General features: G+C 38.5%; 1 pseudogene; it reads left to right on the forward strand.

Moving 5' to 3' along the window:
• The first annotated feature begins 6,112 nt into the window (after positions 1-6,112).
• On the forward strand, positions 6,113-7,279 carry LOC144283165 (small ribosomal subunit protein uS7m pseudogene; annotated as a pseudogene).
• Positions 7,280-8,482: the final 1,203 nt, after the last annotated feature.

An 8,482-nucleotide genomic window follows, 5' to 3' on the forward strand; every position in this document is an offset into this window, starting at 1 on the left:
GTAATGGTTCTTGGAAAATTGATTTATCCAAATAGGCAAGAATTTATCATTTTTAATATTTTATACACAAAAATCAAATCCAGTCAGATTAAAGAACAAACTGTGAAAAACAAAACTTTAAATTATTAGATTAATTATAGAAGATATTAAGACTTCAGGGTAGGAATATCTTTAATCGTGATACCAAGAACCTGTTTCATAAAGAAAAGTATTTTTGAATAATTAGTATTTATGTAAAAAAAATCATCAAAGTTGGAGATAAGTCAGCTAAAAGTAGGCTGAGATTAAAAAGTTAATTCTTTGAAGAGGGAACCCAAATTAGCAATGTATATGTTCAATATCATTGGTGAAAGAAAATAAAAATTAAAAATAAGATTTTCTTTTATCTATCATATTGGCAAACATTTGAAAAGTCAGATAATACCAGGTATATTAGTTTGTTAGAGCTGGTAAATAACAAAGTACCACAAACTGGGTGGCTTGCACAAAAATATTATTTCATGGTTCTGCAGCTTAGAAGAATAAGATCCAAGGAGTTGGTTCCCTCTAGAAGCTGTGACAACAGGACAACCTGTTCATGCTCTCCCTAGCTTCTGGTAGTTTATTGGAAATCTTTGGTGTTCCTTGACTTCTGCTACATCACTGCAATATCTGTCTACCTTTATCTCCACAGAGCATTCTTCCTGTGTCCAAATTTCCCATTTTACTTAGGATACTAGTCATTGGATTAAGAACCCACCCTACTCAAATATGACCTGATTTTATTAATCTTATCTGCAGTGACCCTATTTCCAAATGAGGTCACATTTGAGATATTGATGATAACTTCAATACAGAATTTTCAACGTGATGCTATGAATTTTGGAGGAGGACACAGTTTAACCAATAACACTCTTAAGTATTGCCAAGGATGTGGCAATAATCCCTATAATCTCAATTCCTATTAATGGAAATATAAATTAGTACTAGTGATTTAAAAAGAAATTTGACAGTAACTATTAAAAGTAATGATATATAACCATAATCCAGATATTTTATTTCTAGAGGTCTGTCTAGGGCCACTATTTTACATGAATGTAAGATGATATGTTTAAAGATGTGCTTAATAGCATTGTTTGAAAGGAGAAAATAGACCGGATAAATAGGCAATTGAAAATAAAAGAACTGGTATCTCATATTTTAACAAGGATAAGGATCAGAAACAAGAGTTGAGTTAAAAAAAGTCTTAGAGTGATCCATATTCTATGATAATATATATTCAAAAATATGTATAGTTTATAGCTATCTGCATATGTAAAATTAGATGTATAAATCTGGGATGAGAAGTACATAGCACCTTCAGGATAGTGGTTTAACTAGGGAGAAAAGGGTAGGGAATGGGATTTCAGAGTTCTCACTTGGGCTGCAACTATATTCAACATTTGGTTTGCTTAAAGCGATAATAACCTAAAGAAAATATGCTATAATGCTAATATGTATTGTATTTGGGTTTGGGCACATGAATTTTCATTATATTCATCTCGATTTCCAAATGTTTGAAATATTTTATAAGAAAATATTTTTAAAAATCTCAGCAGTGTAGAACAAAGTCCTGACAATAACAAGATGAAATTTAGGAGATGGGAAAAAAATCCTAACCTCGAATCAAATAGAAATCCCACCAATTGAATTTATACATAGTAGAGGGCTTGGGAGTTAGAGGAAAAATTTGTTTAAATATCTATGGTTTGATCTGACTATAATTTCATGTGTCAATATTTCTAAGATCTGCCAACAAATCTAGTTTGTCCATAAAGCTGGACAGTATGAGTGAAATATCTAAAACAGAAAAATGATAGAACTAGTAGAGTTTGTTTCAGCTAAAAACTTATGTGGTTCAATTTTAAAGAAACTAGAAACTGTTTAGAGGACAATGACACACTGTAGAGAGGAATTCTTGAGTTATGTCAGTGTAGCACTAGTAGATGCTTGGCTTGAAGATGAAGTTCAAGATGGGTGATAACCATCATTACTTACTGCTGTCCTATAGAAGTGGAATTGCCTTATTCGCTGTGACCTGCTGGGTAGAACCAGAGCCAAGAACCAAGAAATTGTGGGGGGGTACGGGGGGGGATGATTACAAATATTGTGTTTTATTGCAGCATTAAGAACTTTTCAATAGGACTGGCCAAATATGACATAGTCTTCCTCAGAAAGCAGAAAATTCCTCACCAGTTGAGTTGCTTAAACAAAGACAATGACTATTTAGTTGTGAGTTGCTGGTTGTTGACCAGATTAGAACAGTGATTCCAGAATTTTGGGTTTCATGGATCAGCAAAACTTCAAATGAGTAAATGGAGACCCAGCAAAGTTTCCAACCTATATTTTGCTAAGGAAAATTGTTATAGCATCTGTAGTATTTTTCATCTATTTCTACATTACTTTAACACCAAAATGAATGAAGTACATCATCCCAGAGTATTTTTTTCCTACTCAAGAAAACATTGGCCACTTTATACTGATATTTTAAGTATATATTTAAATGTTTTTAAATAGAGGAAAATGTAAACAATTTGGCTTTTTCCTTGATTAAATATATCAAAATGGGAATTCATACATTTAATTGTATACCATGAAGTGGAATTCAAATATCCAAGCTATTCTTGAAATTTTTTAAGATTGTATTTTAGAAGGAGAGAGTATAAATAGGGAAAAGGGTAGAGGGAGAGTGAGAGAGAGAATCTCAAGAGACTCTCCACTAAGTGTGGAGACTGATGTGGAGTTTGATCTCATAACCCTGAGATCATGACCCGAGCAAAAACTGAGAGTCAGAGGCTTAACCAACTGAGCCACCCAGGTGCCCCCAAATTTATTTTTATTTATAGTCCTTGCCAAACATACTGTTTGGCCTAGAGGTTGGAAGCAAACCCCAAACACCATTTTGCTTAACTTAGAAGATTGCTCGTAGCCTGAGAAAAACCAAAGAATAACACTTTATTTGGCTCTAACCTCCCTTTGTGTCTTTCTTTTTAGGTAAGAGCAGGTCAGAATCTGAGAGCCAGATCTGTTAGAAGAGAACAGATTTATAGCCTCCCAACTTGGAAATAAGGAGAGAAATCATGCTCCTCACCCCAAATTGATGCATACCCAGAAGGGGAATTGTGGCTCCCAATGCCTGCTTACTATGAGGACCCAAAGGCCAAAAATCAGTCAGAAGACTATGCTACCTTACAGATGGACTGATCCGAGGGACACTGATCTGCAATGATATTACCCAATCTCTGCATTTGATATTTGGGGCTATAATGCTTTCTTGTCAGGAGCTGTCCTGTGCACTGCGGGATATTTTCAGGATTCCTGGCCTTTACTCATTAGATGCCAGTAGTGTCTCCTACTCACCAGTTGTAAGGATAAAAATGTTTCTAGACATGCCAAAAGTTCCCTAGGGGCTAATTGCTCCCAGTCAAGAACTACTTATTTAGAAGCTTCTGAGCCTGGAGACCTTAGGATCAATCTTCTTGAACTGTACTAATGTGTATTTAAAAAGAGTTTCTAATGGTAACCCTAGAACCACTCATTTGTTTTTCTCATATCTTATTAAGCACAAATGAAGATCAGAAAGGAGTTGAGGGTGAGGGCAGTTTTACGGACTCTACCCCTATGAAGTCAGAGATCTTTCTGCATTTGGACATGGATAAAAATATCTGGGAACAAGTTTCAGCTGTACTTGAGTGTAGGGAAACTGGTGAACCTTTAAATGCCAGAGTTGCCCTCTTTGCATTAATCAGTCTTGATGAAGGCTGTGGCCCTTTTATCATGCTGTTTCTTCTTCTTAAAAAATTACCTCAAAGTATTTGTAAAACATTTTTAAAGTTTGTAGTTTGACCATTACATTTTCATCATTTTCCAAAAGCCATCAAAAAGTTAACTTCATTATTTGGGAAAAATCCCTACTTATGTAGGCAACTTTCTCTCAAACACGTACATATGGCTTCTCTTATTCTAGGTTTGGCTTTCTGCCTGGATCAAAAGTAGGAACTGTATTTGCCTTTGAGAAAGGGATTTGTGACCTGATTTTTGTTTCCAGTGCTGTTTGTAGAAATCTGCAACCACACACTACCCAGATGTAAGTAGCCCTTTGTGTTCATTCTAATGGAAAAATCATACTTTGTAGAGAAGGACTAAAACTACATCTGCAATACACCATTGGGACTTGCAAAGTAAGCAAAGGAGTAAAGTACTATAGCAACTAAATGACTATTTTCAGGGATTTATTTAAACAGGGTAAGATAGAGAGTAAAAAACAGAGGTTGGAGTAAAGCATGATTTGCATGAAGATACTTATTAATAAGTAGATCATATAAATACATTTCATGCAGGCTAACATCTATCTCAGTTTCTTAATGAACTGTATATAGTGTCCAGATTCTATGCTTTCCAGAATTTTGACTCTTGCTTGTGCTCAGAAGCCCATTTATTCTAATAGGACAAAGAAATTCCAGTCATCAATTATGGTAGATGAACATCCACTGATCTATAAAGAATTAGCTCAAAAAAAGGTGCAGCTAGTAGGCCAGTAGTTTTATGATCTTCTAATCCCATGGATTGGAAATACTTAAATGCTTAGAAAAATGGTATAATGGGCTAGGCATAGTGGTATTTTTTTAAACTTGTGTTTTGTTTGTAAATGGGTCAAGACTTCTTGTTTCAGATATAAATACTGCCAGAGGTTAAAAACAAAAACAATTTTAAAACATCTTTAATATTTAAAATCTCCCCTGTGGTCTGATTCTGTAGTTCATTTAAACTTTGGGGTGCTTGAGAGTGAGGAATGTCCTTTCAGGAAGATCAATGCTACCACCTGAGTTTTGGGTTGACAGAGCACTACATGGTGCTACCCCCTTTTCCTTGGAAATTAAAAGAAGATCCTAACCACTTAAATATTTTTTTTAAAATTTATTTACTAGAGAGAGAGACAAAGACAGAAAGAGAGAGCATGTGCAAGCAAGAAGATGAGTAAGGGGAGAGGTTCAGAGGGAGAGGGAGAAGCAGTCTCCCTGCTAAGCAAGAAGCCAGAGCGCAGGGAACCCGGGACCCAGGACCCTGGGATCATGACCTAAACTGAAAGCAGACAATCGACTGAACCACCCAGGTGCCCCTAGTTATGACCTTCTATCTTGGTTTTTGCTCACATTTTTCCATCAGTAACTATCTGAATACATATTCAGGTCTCATTTTGTTGCTTTGCTCACAGTTAGAAATTTCTCAAATATGATTCATGTAAATCTCTGTGTTTTTATTCCTCCTTTTTTTTCAGATGCTGGGAATTTAATGACCATTTTCTTTATGGTTTTTTTCTGTATTTCAGATGCATATTCTATAGGAATTTACTCTTGGTTTCAAGAAGGTTCTTTGTGTGATATATAAGCTGCCTTTTTGCTGACTGTGAGGGATTTATATTACATTCCTGTAAATATCACACATAGGCAAATTTCATTTTTATAGCAACCATACTGTTATCAGATTTTCATTGTTGTTTTTCTCTTAGGTGTTTGTTATGAGGATAGAAATTTTTTTCTTCTCTCATGCTCCTTTGGAGCAAATGTTACTTTGGAATTAATGGTTATGTACCCAGCATCAATGACTGTAGCCTCAGGACTGCTTAAGTGTCCCAGAGCTCAGTGGGCACGTAGCAGTGAGAAGACTGAGACCCATAAACTGAGATGGGCAGATAGGAAGGGGGAGAACTACAGTCCTCATGTCTGCAAAGAGAAATTAATTATCTTTCTCATGACACTAGGGGAGGTTCAAGGGAGTGAATATAGGTGGGGAAAGTAAAGGTGTCAGGGATTAATAACATCTGATAAAGTTACAATAAAGACTTCTCGGGGGCCTGCATGGGGCCTGAGCAGAGAGAGCCCCGCTGCTGAGGGTCGTGACAGGCTCGGCGGATAACGAAATGCAGAATGTTTCCTTTCGGCTCCTGCCTTTGGACCTCGGAGGGAGAGACTTCACGCCCGCATTCCTGGAGCGACGTACAGATTTAGGACCCTGTGGAGCCTTTTCCCCCTCTCCCGCCTACTCGCTCAGGCACGCCAAGGGCAGCCTTCGCGGGGTCCTCGCGGCCGCCAAGATGGCGGCCCCCACGGTGAAGGCTGAGGGAGGCTGGCCGACCCTGGCGCTGAGCCTGCGGAGTGCCGTCCTGCGGCCTCCGGGGCTAACCCACGTGAGCTGGAGCCGCCATGGTCCCGAATACAAGGATCCACGGATTGACCAGGAGTATTACCGTGAGCCACTGGCAGAGTTGGCCGAGGAAGAGAAGTATGAACCGGAACTCAGGAAGACTCCGCTTACTTACCAAAGCTGCTCCAGCAGCGAAAACAAGCTCTGTGTTTGAAGACCCCGTGGTCAGTAAACTCACCAACATGATGCTGAAAGGAGGAAACAAAGTCCTGCCCAGATCCCTCCTGATGCAGACTCTGGAAGCTGTGAAACGGAAGCAGTTTGAGGAGTACCCTGCCGCTTCCGCAGAGGAACAGGCCACCGTCGAAGGCAACCCCTATGCCGTCTCCCACCCAGCCTGCAGAGCTGTGAGCCCGTGATAGGGCTGGTGCCCATCCTCAGAGGGGGCCATTTTTATCCGGTCCCTGTGCCACTTGCCCATCGGCGTCGTTGCTTCTTGGCCATGAAGTGGATGATCAAGGAGTGCAGGGAGAAGAAGCACCGGCGGCTGCTGATGCCGGAGAAGCTGTCACACGAGCCGCTGGAGGCTTTTCACACCGAGGGCCCTGTGATCAAGAAGAAGCGTGACATGCACAAGATGGCCGAGGCCAGCCGTGCCCTGGCTCTCCCATTGGTGGTAGAGGCGCTCCACTGCAAGAAATAATGGGAGCCACTATCCCACTGAAAATCACAGGCCTTTTCAAGGGCAGGCCAGCCTAAGGGTGGAACAACATATTTACGCTTGTTAGTCCTTTGTTTGGGGGGCTGGACGTGCCTTTCCTGCTCTATCTCCTCACGAAGAGGAAACAGATCAATCTGGATTTCCCCCAGCAACTTAGGGCCCATCCAGCTTCTCTCTCTCAATTCAGGGTAGAACGTTGAATGATGGGAAAGGAAAGCAGTTTTAATATTAGAAAAAGTTTATTAGAAAATTCTTGCCCTGAACTGGTGAACTGGTGTAGCATGTGATATGGAAACTGCCATTTACTAAAATCGACTGGAAGTTTAAAAAAAAAAAAAAAGACTTCTCTACAGAATCAGCTTTTGTATACTTATATATCCTAAAGAATTGGGTAATCTATCCTTTCAACCAGTTTATCATTATATCTAAATTAATATTCGATGTGAAATGTCCATGATTATGTTTCATATATTCCCAGGGGTGTTGGAAGAACAGCCTATGGCAAGTTAGAAAGATCTATGAAATAATGACCACAGAAATTCATCTAAGAGGGCACTGACTTGAGTCTGACATCAAGAATTATGGCTCAGTGCTGTCAAACCGTTCCAGGTTCCTGCATGCAGTATATGTAACCTCTTCACATATTCTTGCAGCACCCAGACATGGTGTGCATTTGTTCACCACTATATCTCTAGTGCCCTAAACAGTACTTAGCACATACCAGGACTACTCTACATATTGTTAAAGGAAACTGATATTCAGAGATCTTAAGTATCTAGTTCTTTTCTTTTTTTTCTTTTTTTTTTTAAGTATCTAGTTCTTGATAATACAGCTCAAGCTCACAAGCATCAAAACAAAAAATTCAAATTCAGGTCTATCTGGCTCCAATTTATGCTTTCCTTATATTCACTCATGCATTATATGACTTATTTAATGCACCCTTCTTATTATTTTTAGCCAATTTAGGGGTATAAACAATACATAAAGGATCTGATTTAAATGTTATGTCACTTTGATACATATTGTTGATGAAAATTGAATAAACCCTTTTAGAAACTCTAGAAGTAGGAAAGTTTTATTTGAGCCCAAGTTAGGGAAGCACATTTTTTAAGGAAGAAAGTGTTCTGGCAAATGAACAGTTTTTACAGGCTTATAGACTTTTTTACATCTTGCAAAAGCTCAAAGGGTTACAGATTAGTATATAGGCAGGAATCAAGAGTTTTATCATAAAGGAATTCAGGGAATAGGAGCATTGTTTGGTGTCCCAGGAACAAGATGGTTTCCCTTTAGACTACTCATTCACAAAGCAGATGTACAATATATACTTGGTGAGCCATACATCAGGCTTTTGGTTTGAACAAAGTTGAAAGTTTATATATAGTCATGTCTTAGGAAGAAATCTAAAATTGCTTCTCTTGTAAATCAGGATTTTATAGAGTTTTTCTCTCATCATTTCCCTTTAGAAAGAAAGCAGAGATGATCATTATTTTGTCCCTTGATGCTAGGCCTGATTTAGGTTGTCTAGGAGTCCACCTGGGAAGGTCAAGAGTATGGCCTGTAGTAGGAAATATTACAATTGGGTTTTGTTTTGTTTTGTTT

Source organism: Canis aureus, chromosome 14 (assembly GCF_053574225.1).
Source record: "Canis aureus isolate CA01 chromosome 14, VMU_Caureus_v.1.0, whole genome shotgun sequence".
NCBI classification, from domain to species: domain Eukaryota; kingdom Metazoa; phylum Chordata; class Mammalia; order Carnivora; family Canidae; genus Canis; species Canis aureus.